The sequence below is a fragment of the Phodopus roborovskii genome, unplaced genomic scaffold, assembly GCF_943737965.1.
Source record: "Phodopus roborovskii unplaced genomic scaffold, PHOROB, whole genome shotgun sequence".
Classification (NCBI taxonomy): domain Eukaryota; kingdom Metazoa; phylum Chordata; class Mammalia; order Rodentia; family Cricetidae; genus Phodopus; species Phodopus roborovskii.
In genome coordinates this window covers 25,668,392-25,675,185 of record NW_026126480.1, presented here as the reverse complement: position 1 = coordinate 25,675,185, position 6,794 = coordinate 25,668,392, and the positions used below count along the sequence as shown (strand labels likewise).

General features: G+C 37.4%; 1 pseudogene; it reads right to left on the bottom strand.

Annotated features, from left to right (window-relative positions):
• Nucleotides 1–4,174: 4,174 nt before the first annotated feature.
• LOC127228231 (60S ribosomal protein L27a-like) lies at nucleotides 4,175–4,644 on the bottom strand (annotated as a pseudogene).
• Between the last annotated feature and the right edge of the window lie 2,150 nt (nucleotides 4,645–6,794).

Below are 6,794 nucleotides of genomic sequence, written 5' to 3'. Positions count from 1 at the left end.
TGCTACTCTCACAAGCTTTGTGCTATCATTGTATTAGCACATCTTGCAGGCAGGGCACCATTGTAGATTGAAGGGTCTGTAGTAGGGCTGGTGTTTACCTTTTGCCTTTGGGAGCATGCAGAGTACATTCTAGTATCAAGAACATTAGCCTATAGGAATGACGGCTCTATGTAGTGAAGGCTCCATGTCCGATGTGTTGTGTAGTTGTTGCCTTCAGCAATGGAGCTTTGCTGTCAATTTGTAGAGAGCAACCAATAGTCTTAGCAACAGCCTGGGTTGTTTAGATTTAACCCACTCTCAGTACTGGAAGATCATTTGGTGAAATAGATGTCCAGTTGCAGCTCTGTCTCCCTTGTTATTTGTCAGTTTCATTTAGAAGGCCTTCAGACATGTAAATATTTTAGGAAACTTCTACTTTAATAAATTTCCATATGATAACTCAAATGGACCTTAATTTTTAGCTGTCCCTCTCCATATTCTGTCCTTCATCCTCCCTTCCCTCCCATTCCCCCATCTGATTCTCCTTTTCAACCCTCCCCTGACCCCTGTCCATTCATAACTATCTATTCTATCTACCACTTCCTAGGAAGACCTCTCCCTTCTAGTCCCTTACTCTATACATAGCTTCTGCAGTTCTGTGGATTGTTGTTTGCTTATCATTGACTTAACAGCTAACATCCACATATAAGTGAATACAAACTATATTTGCCTTTCTGAGTCTGAGTTACCTTACTCAGGATGATTGCTTGATTGCTTTTTTCTAGTTCCATCCATTTACATGAGAACTTCGTGATTTCATTTTTTAACAGCTGAGTAATTTCCCATTATGTAAATCTATCACATTTTCTTTATCCATTTCTCCACTGACAGACATCTAAGTTGCTTTCAGTTTCTGACTTTTAGAAATAGAGCAGCAATGTTTAAACAAATGGTATAGCTGAGTTTGGAGGTAGATGGATTCCCAGCTTCCTGAGGAACCACCACCACACTGATATCCATAGTGGGTGTACAAGTTTGCACCCCCCACCAGCAACAAATAAGAGATCCTTATTTGATTTATTAATCTTGGCCACTCTGACTGGTATGAGAAGAAATATGAAAGTATTTTTTATTTGAATTTCCCTGGATGGATAAGGATAATGAACATTCCTTTAAGTGTTTATCAACCATTTTTGTCTCCTCTTTGGAGAATTCTGTTTAAATTTGTACCCCATTTTAAAAATTTTTTTTCTTGATAACCAGATTTGCTTGGCTACTTTGTCTTGTTTTTAGTTCTTTATTTTGGATATTAGCCCTTTATTGATGTATAGTTGGTTAAGAAAAAACAAACAAACAAAAAAAAAAAAAAACATTTCCCATTCTGTAACCTGCCACTTTGTCCAAATGACAATATTCTTTGCTGTTGGGAAGCTTTTCAGATTCTTAAGGTTCCTTGTTTGTTTTTGTTTTTGAGACAGGGTTTCTCTGTGTAACAAACCTGACTGTCCTGGAACTTGCTCTATAGACCAGGCTGGCCTTGAACTCACAGAGATCTGCCTGCCTCTGCCTCCTGAATGCTGAGATCAAAGTTGTGTGCCACTACTGCACAGCAACATGTCTGGGTTTTGTTTGTTTTGCTAACACATGCTGCTTTTATTATACAGGGAAAAAATTAATAAAAGTCTAAAACTTAGACTCCAAAACCTATATAGGAAAAAGAAAATTTCCAAGCCTTGCTGAGTTCCCAAAAAGGCAGCCTAACAGATAAGGATAAACAAAGAACTGGGTACAGAGGCCTGGTAACAAATAACACCCCCCAGCTGTGTCAACATTTCTCTGTCCTAAAGAGGATCAGATGGCTGTCAATTCATAGTTATAAAAGTCTCTGCCTAGGAGGTAATTAACAATCTTATTTCCTCTACAACTTCCTGCTTAATAGCATCCATAAAAACTTTGTAATCTCAAGACATCCAGTCTTTCTAGCTTTCCCCTTTAAAAACCCCCTCAGCCAAAGAAGGGCACTCCACTTGTTCCTGAAAGAGTGGGGTCCTTGTTTCAGCTAGATTTAATAAAGAAATCTTTGTGCTTGCAATAGGTGAGTTGTCTCCTTGGTGGTGGTCTTTTTGGGGTTCAACGATCCGGGCATAACAAATCCTATCGTTCTGTAGTACAATTAGAGATTGGGGATAGTGATACCTCCAGCAGTTCTTATTATTCAGGATTGTTTTAGTTATCCTGGGTTTTTTGTGTTTCCAAATGAAGCTGAAAAATGTGCTTTCGAGATCTGTGAAGAATTTTTATGAGGATTGCTTTGAATATGTAGATTGCCAGTTTTACCATATTAATCCTACTGACCCATAAGCACCAGAGCTCTTTCCACCTCTTGATATCTTCTTCAACTTCTTTCTTTTATGTCTTAAAGTTTTTATCATACAATTCTTTCATTTTCTTGGTTACAGTTTCTCCAAGATATTTTATATTTTTGAAACTATTGTAAAAAGTTTTGCATCCCCATTTTTTTTCTAGACCATTTGTATATAGGGAGACTAGTTATTTTTGTGAGTTAATATTGTATCCTGCTACTTTGCTGAAAGTGTTTATCACCTATAGGAGCTTCCTGGTGGAATTTTTAGGGTCGCTTATCTCTTCTACATATAAATATAGTATACTCTGACTATATATGAACATATTTTGATTTTTTTGCTTCCTATTTGTATCCCCTTGATTTCCTTCAGTTGTGTTATTGCTGTAGTTAAGACTTCAAGTACGGTATTGAGAAGTATGGAGAGAGTGGACAACCCTAGTCTTTTTCCTGATTTCAGTGGAAATACTTTGGGTTTCGCTCCACTTAAGCTGATATTGGCTATGGGCTTGCTGTAAATTGTCTTTATTATGTTAAGTAAGTCCCTTGTATCACTAATCTCTCCAAGACTTTTATCATGAAAGGCTATTGAATTTTATCAAAGGCCTTTTCTGGAACTAATAAGATGATCATGTGGCTTTTGATTTTTAATCTGTTTATATGGCGGATTACATTTATCCATTTACATATGATGAACCACTGCTGCATCTCTGGGATGAAGCCTATTTGATTGTGGTGGATTTTTTTTAATGTGTTCTTGGATTTGTTTGGATTATGTTGAGAATTTTTTACATCTAAGTTCATAAGGGAAATTGGTTTGTAATTCTCTTTCTTTGTTGGGTCTTTGTGTAGTTTAGATATCAGGATAACTGTGGCCTCATAAAATGAATTGGGCATTGCATTTTGTGTTTTTATTTTGTGGAATAATTTGAGGAGTATTAGCATTGACTCTTCTTTGAAAATCTAGTAGAATTCTTCACTAAAACTGTCTGGCTCTGGGCTTTTTGGAGCAGGGGGTACACTTTTAATTACTGCTTTTATTTCACTAGGGGCCATAAAAGTCTGTTTTGTTATCTGATCTTTATTTAACTTTGGTAGGTAGTATGTATTAAGAAAATTATTTATTTCTTTTAGCTTTTCCAATTTGGCGGAGTACAAGTTTTTAAACTATGTACTTAAGATTCTCTGTATTTCCTGTGTCTGTTGTTAAGTTCCTGTTACATCTCTAATTTTGTTAACTTGAATCTTCTCTACTTTTTACTTAATTTGCTAAAAGCTTGTCAATATTATTGATTTTCTCAAAGAACTTAATCTTTATTTCATTGATTGTTTGCATTGATTTTTGTTTGTTTCTATTTTATTGATTTAAGCTCCAAGTTGGATTATTTCTTGCCATCTACTCTTTTTAGAAGTGATTTCTTCTTTTTGTTCTAGAGCTTTCAGTGTGCTCTTAAATTACTACTATGAGATCTCTCCAATTTTTTCCCAAATATGTATAGAGTTTATTTATTTCTTTTTTTCAACATAATATTTTTATTGATTATTTGGGAATTTCACATAATGCATCCCAATCACACTCACTTCCCAGTCCCCTCAGGTCCACCCCTGCTCTTCTGACCTCCTCTCCCCTTAAAAATAAAAGAAGAAAGAAAAGACCACATCCATTTGGTGTTTACCATATACTCACTGGAATGTGGTCAAACTCCCAGTGGCCAGCCCCTTAAAGAAAACTGAGTCTTTCCCTACCACAGCCCCTGACAGAAGCCATTGCCTGTGAAGAACTGCACTTTAGCATGCCTGTCACAATTTTTTTTTAAGTGTTAGCATTTAATTAACTTCCTGGGTGGTTCAAGTCACCAGGACACAGGCACCTCCAACACCATTTATCTTCTCTTCAGCTCTTCTGCTGAAAAATTTGTCTTTCACGATGACAGGCTGCTTAGGGAGCTTTCTCTTCCCCCAAAACTTTATAGTAGCCCAATCACACAACATCAATAATGGGAGCAACTCTTCTTGTTCTTGGAAGCATTGATCCATGTCTGCTCACTGACCAGTGTCCACAACTTCTCCAGGTCGACAGTTGTGCAGAAGCTCTGGTTCCTCTTTAAGTGGTAATGCCTCATACCAACTTTCCCAAAGTAACCTGGATGGTATTTGTTGAAGTTGATCCTGTGGTGATGCATGCCTCCAGCATTCCCGCTGCATCCTGGATACTTGTGGTGTTTACCAATGTGACCATAGCTCACGTGTCCCTGGAGTTTTTGGGTCTCCCTCAATCTGGATGGCATAGTGGCAGCAGAGAGGGGAAGAAGCACACAAAGTCTCATGAGGTAGCAGACATGGGTGCCCTGTCACAATTTTTAAGAGTTCTCTTCAATAGCTTCCTGTCTAGACTGTTTCTTTTTGGGTGGTGGGAAAGTTGTCAAGGAAGTCTTCTATGTCACTCATTCTCAACTGTGAGTCTGCAGTCATTGATACCACTGAAAATTAAGCTTCTTTGCTCTTTGCAGTCAGCACAAACCATGGATCATGGACCTCCACATGGTTTCTGCTGACAGCACAAACCATGGACATCCATATGGCCTCTGGAGTCATCACAGGCCATGGACACAGCATGATCTCTAACAACAATACAAACCACAGATATCAACATGACCCTCAGCTGCAACACTGACCAGGAACACCACCATAGCCCTCAGCAGTGGCATAGGTCACAGACATCAACATGGCCTCCACTGGCAGCATGGACTATGGACACCAACATGATCCACAGACAAATTTGTTTCATGTAGGCACTTGGTGCTATGGACTTGCATCTTAGAATCACCTTCATTGTATCCCATATGTTTGAGTGTATTGTGTTTCATTTTCATTCAATTCTAGAAACTTTTTAATATGTTTCTTAATTTTTATCTTGATCCATTCTTCATTCAGTAGTTTGTTCAGTTTCCATGAGTGAAAGTGAAGATCTAATTGTTCTTTCTTTTCATAAGAACAACTTAGTTTGATGCCTTTAAATATGTGTGACTATATAAATACAAACATTTTTAAAGATTTTAAAAATATTTTTACTTCCATAGTCTCTTTAAATACATACTAATAGGGGGCTGGAGAGATTGCCCAGCAGTTAAGAGCATTGACTTCTGTTCCAGAGGACCCAGGTTCAATTCCTAGCACCCACAGGTAAGTTCACAACTGTCTGTAACTCCAGTTCCAGGGCATCTGACCTTCTCACATAGACATACAGGTGAAACACCAATGCACATGAAATAATAAATTTTTAAAAATACATACATGCTAATAGTCAAATAGATTTTAAAGATCCAATTCAGGGCTTCTACCCTATCTTCTAAGTTAAACAACTTCTATCTTCCTTCATTCAACAAAACCTGTTAGGTATTAATAATACTCATTCACAAAAAAAGGAGATGAGCAGACCATTCTGATTAATTTTATTTTAATAAAGAGGTAGTTGGATCTATATGATTATAAAAACATGTGGTTTAAAAAATGTTATGTTAATAGGATAAAAATATATGGAATCAAGAAATAAAAATGTTATAAGGATAAAGAAAAAATCATTTTAATAAAAAAACAAGTATTAAAACTATTTAATAGATAAAAGTTTATATATAATGATTGTGATTGATACGTGATTACAAAATGAATAACTAAAAAACATTTATATGTTACAAGATCAAAATAAGTTATTTAACGAATGGTAGAAGGTATGTAAGATAAATAGGGAATAAAGACTTAAAAATAATATTTATGTTAAAGTTTATAAGGATTATGATTAATAATTGGCTATAATGTATGTCAAGATTTTAAAATATCTGGCTATTCGTATTGATGTTCTGTGGTCTTAGACTGTGTTGCTGCCTGAGGCCATGTTGATGTCTATAGTCTATGCTGCTACAGGGGGCCATGTTAATCTCTATGGTCTGGCATCTGCTGGGGTCCTTGTGGTTGTCCATAATCATGTGGATGTCCAGTGGTGGTGTTATCACCAAAGGCTAAGTGGACATTGTTAGTCTGAGCTGCCATCTGAAGTCACGTTGCTGCCCATGAACCATGCTTTTGCCAAGAGTCACATGGTGTCTGTGGTCCATGCTGTGGCCAAGGGCCATGTTGATATCCATGGCTCATGTTTCCACCAAAGGCCATGGGAATGTCCATGATCTGTATGTACTACCACCTTAATCCATGTCAATTTCTGTGTTCTATGCTCTAACAGAGACCTTATAGATGCCCATTCCCTGTGCTCCCATTAGGGGCCATGTTGATGTCTGTGGCCCATGTTACCCCTGAAGGCTGTATTGATGTGTGTGACTGGTGCTACCACCTAGGCTTTGTGGATGTCCATGAATAGTGTTACCACTGAAGGCCATGTGGATTTTCATGGTCTGTGATACCACCTGAAGCCATGTTGATGTACATGAGTCATGTTGCT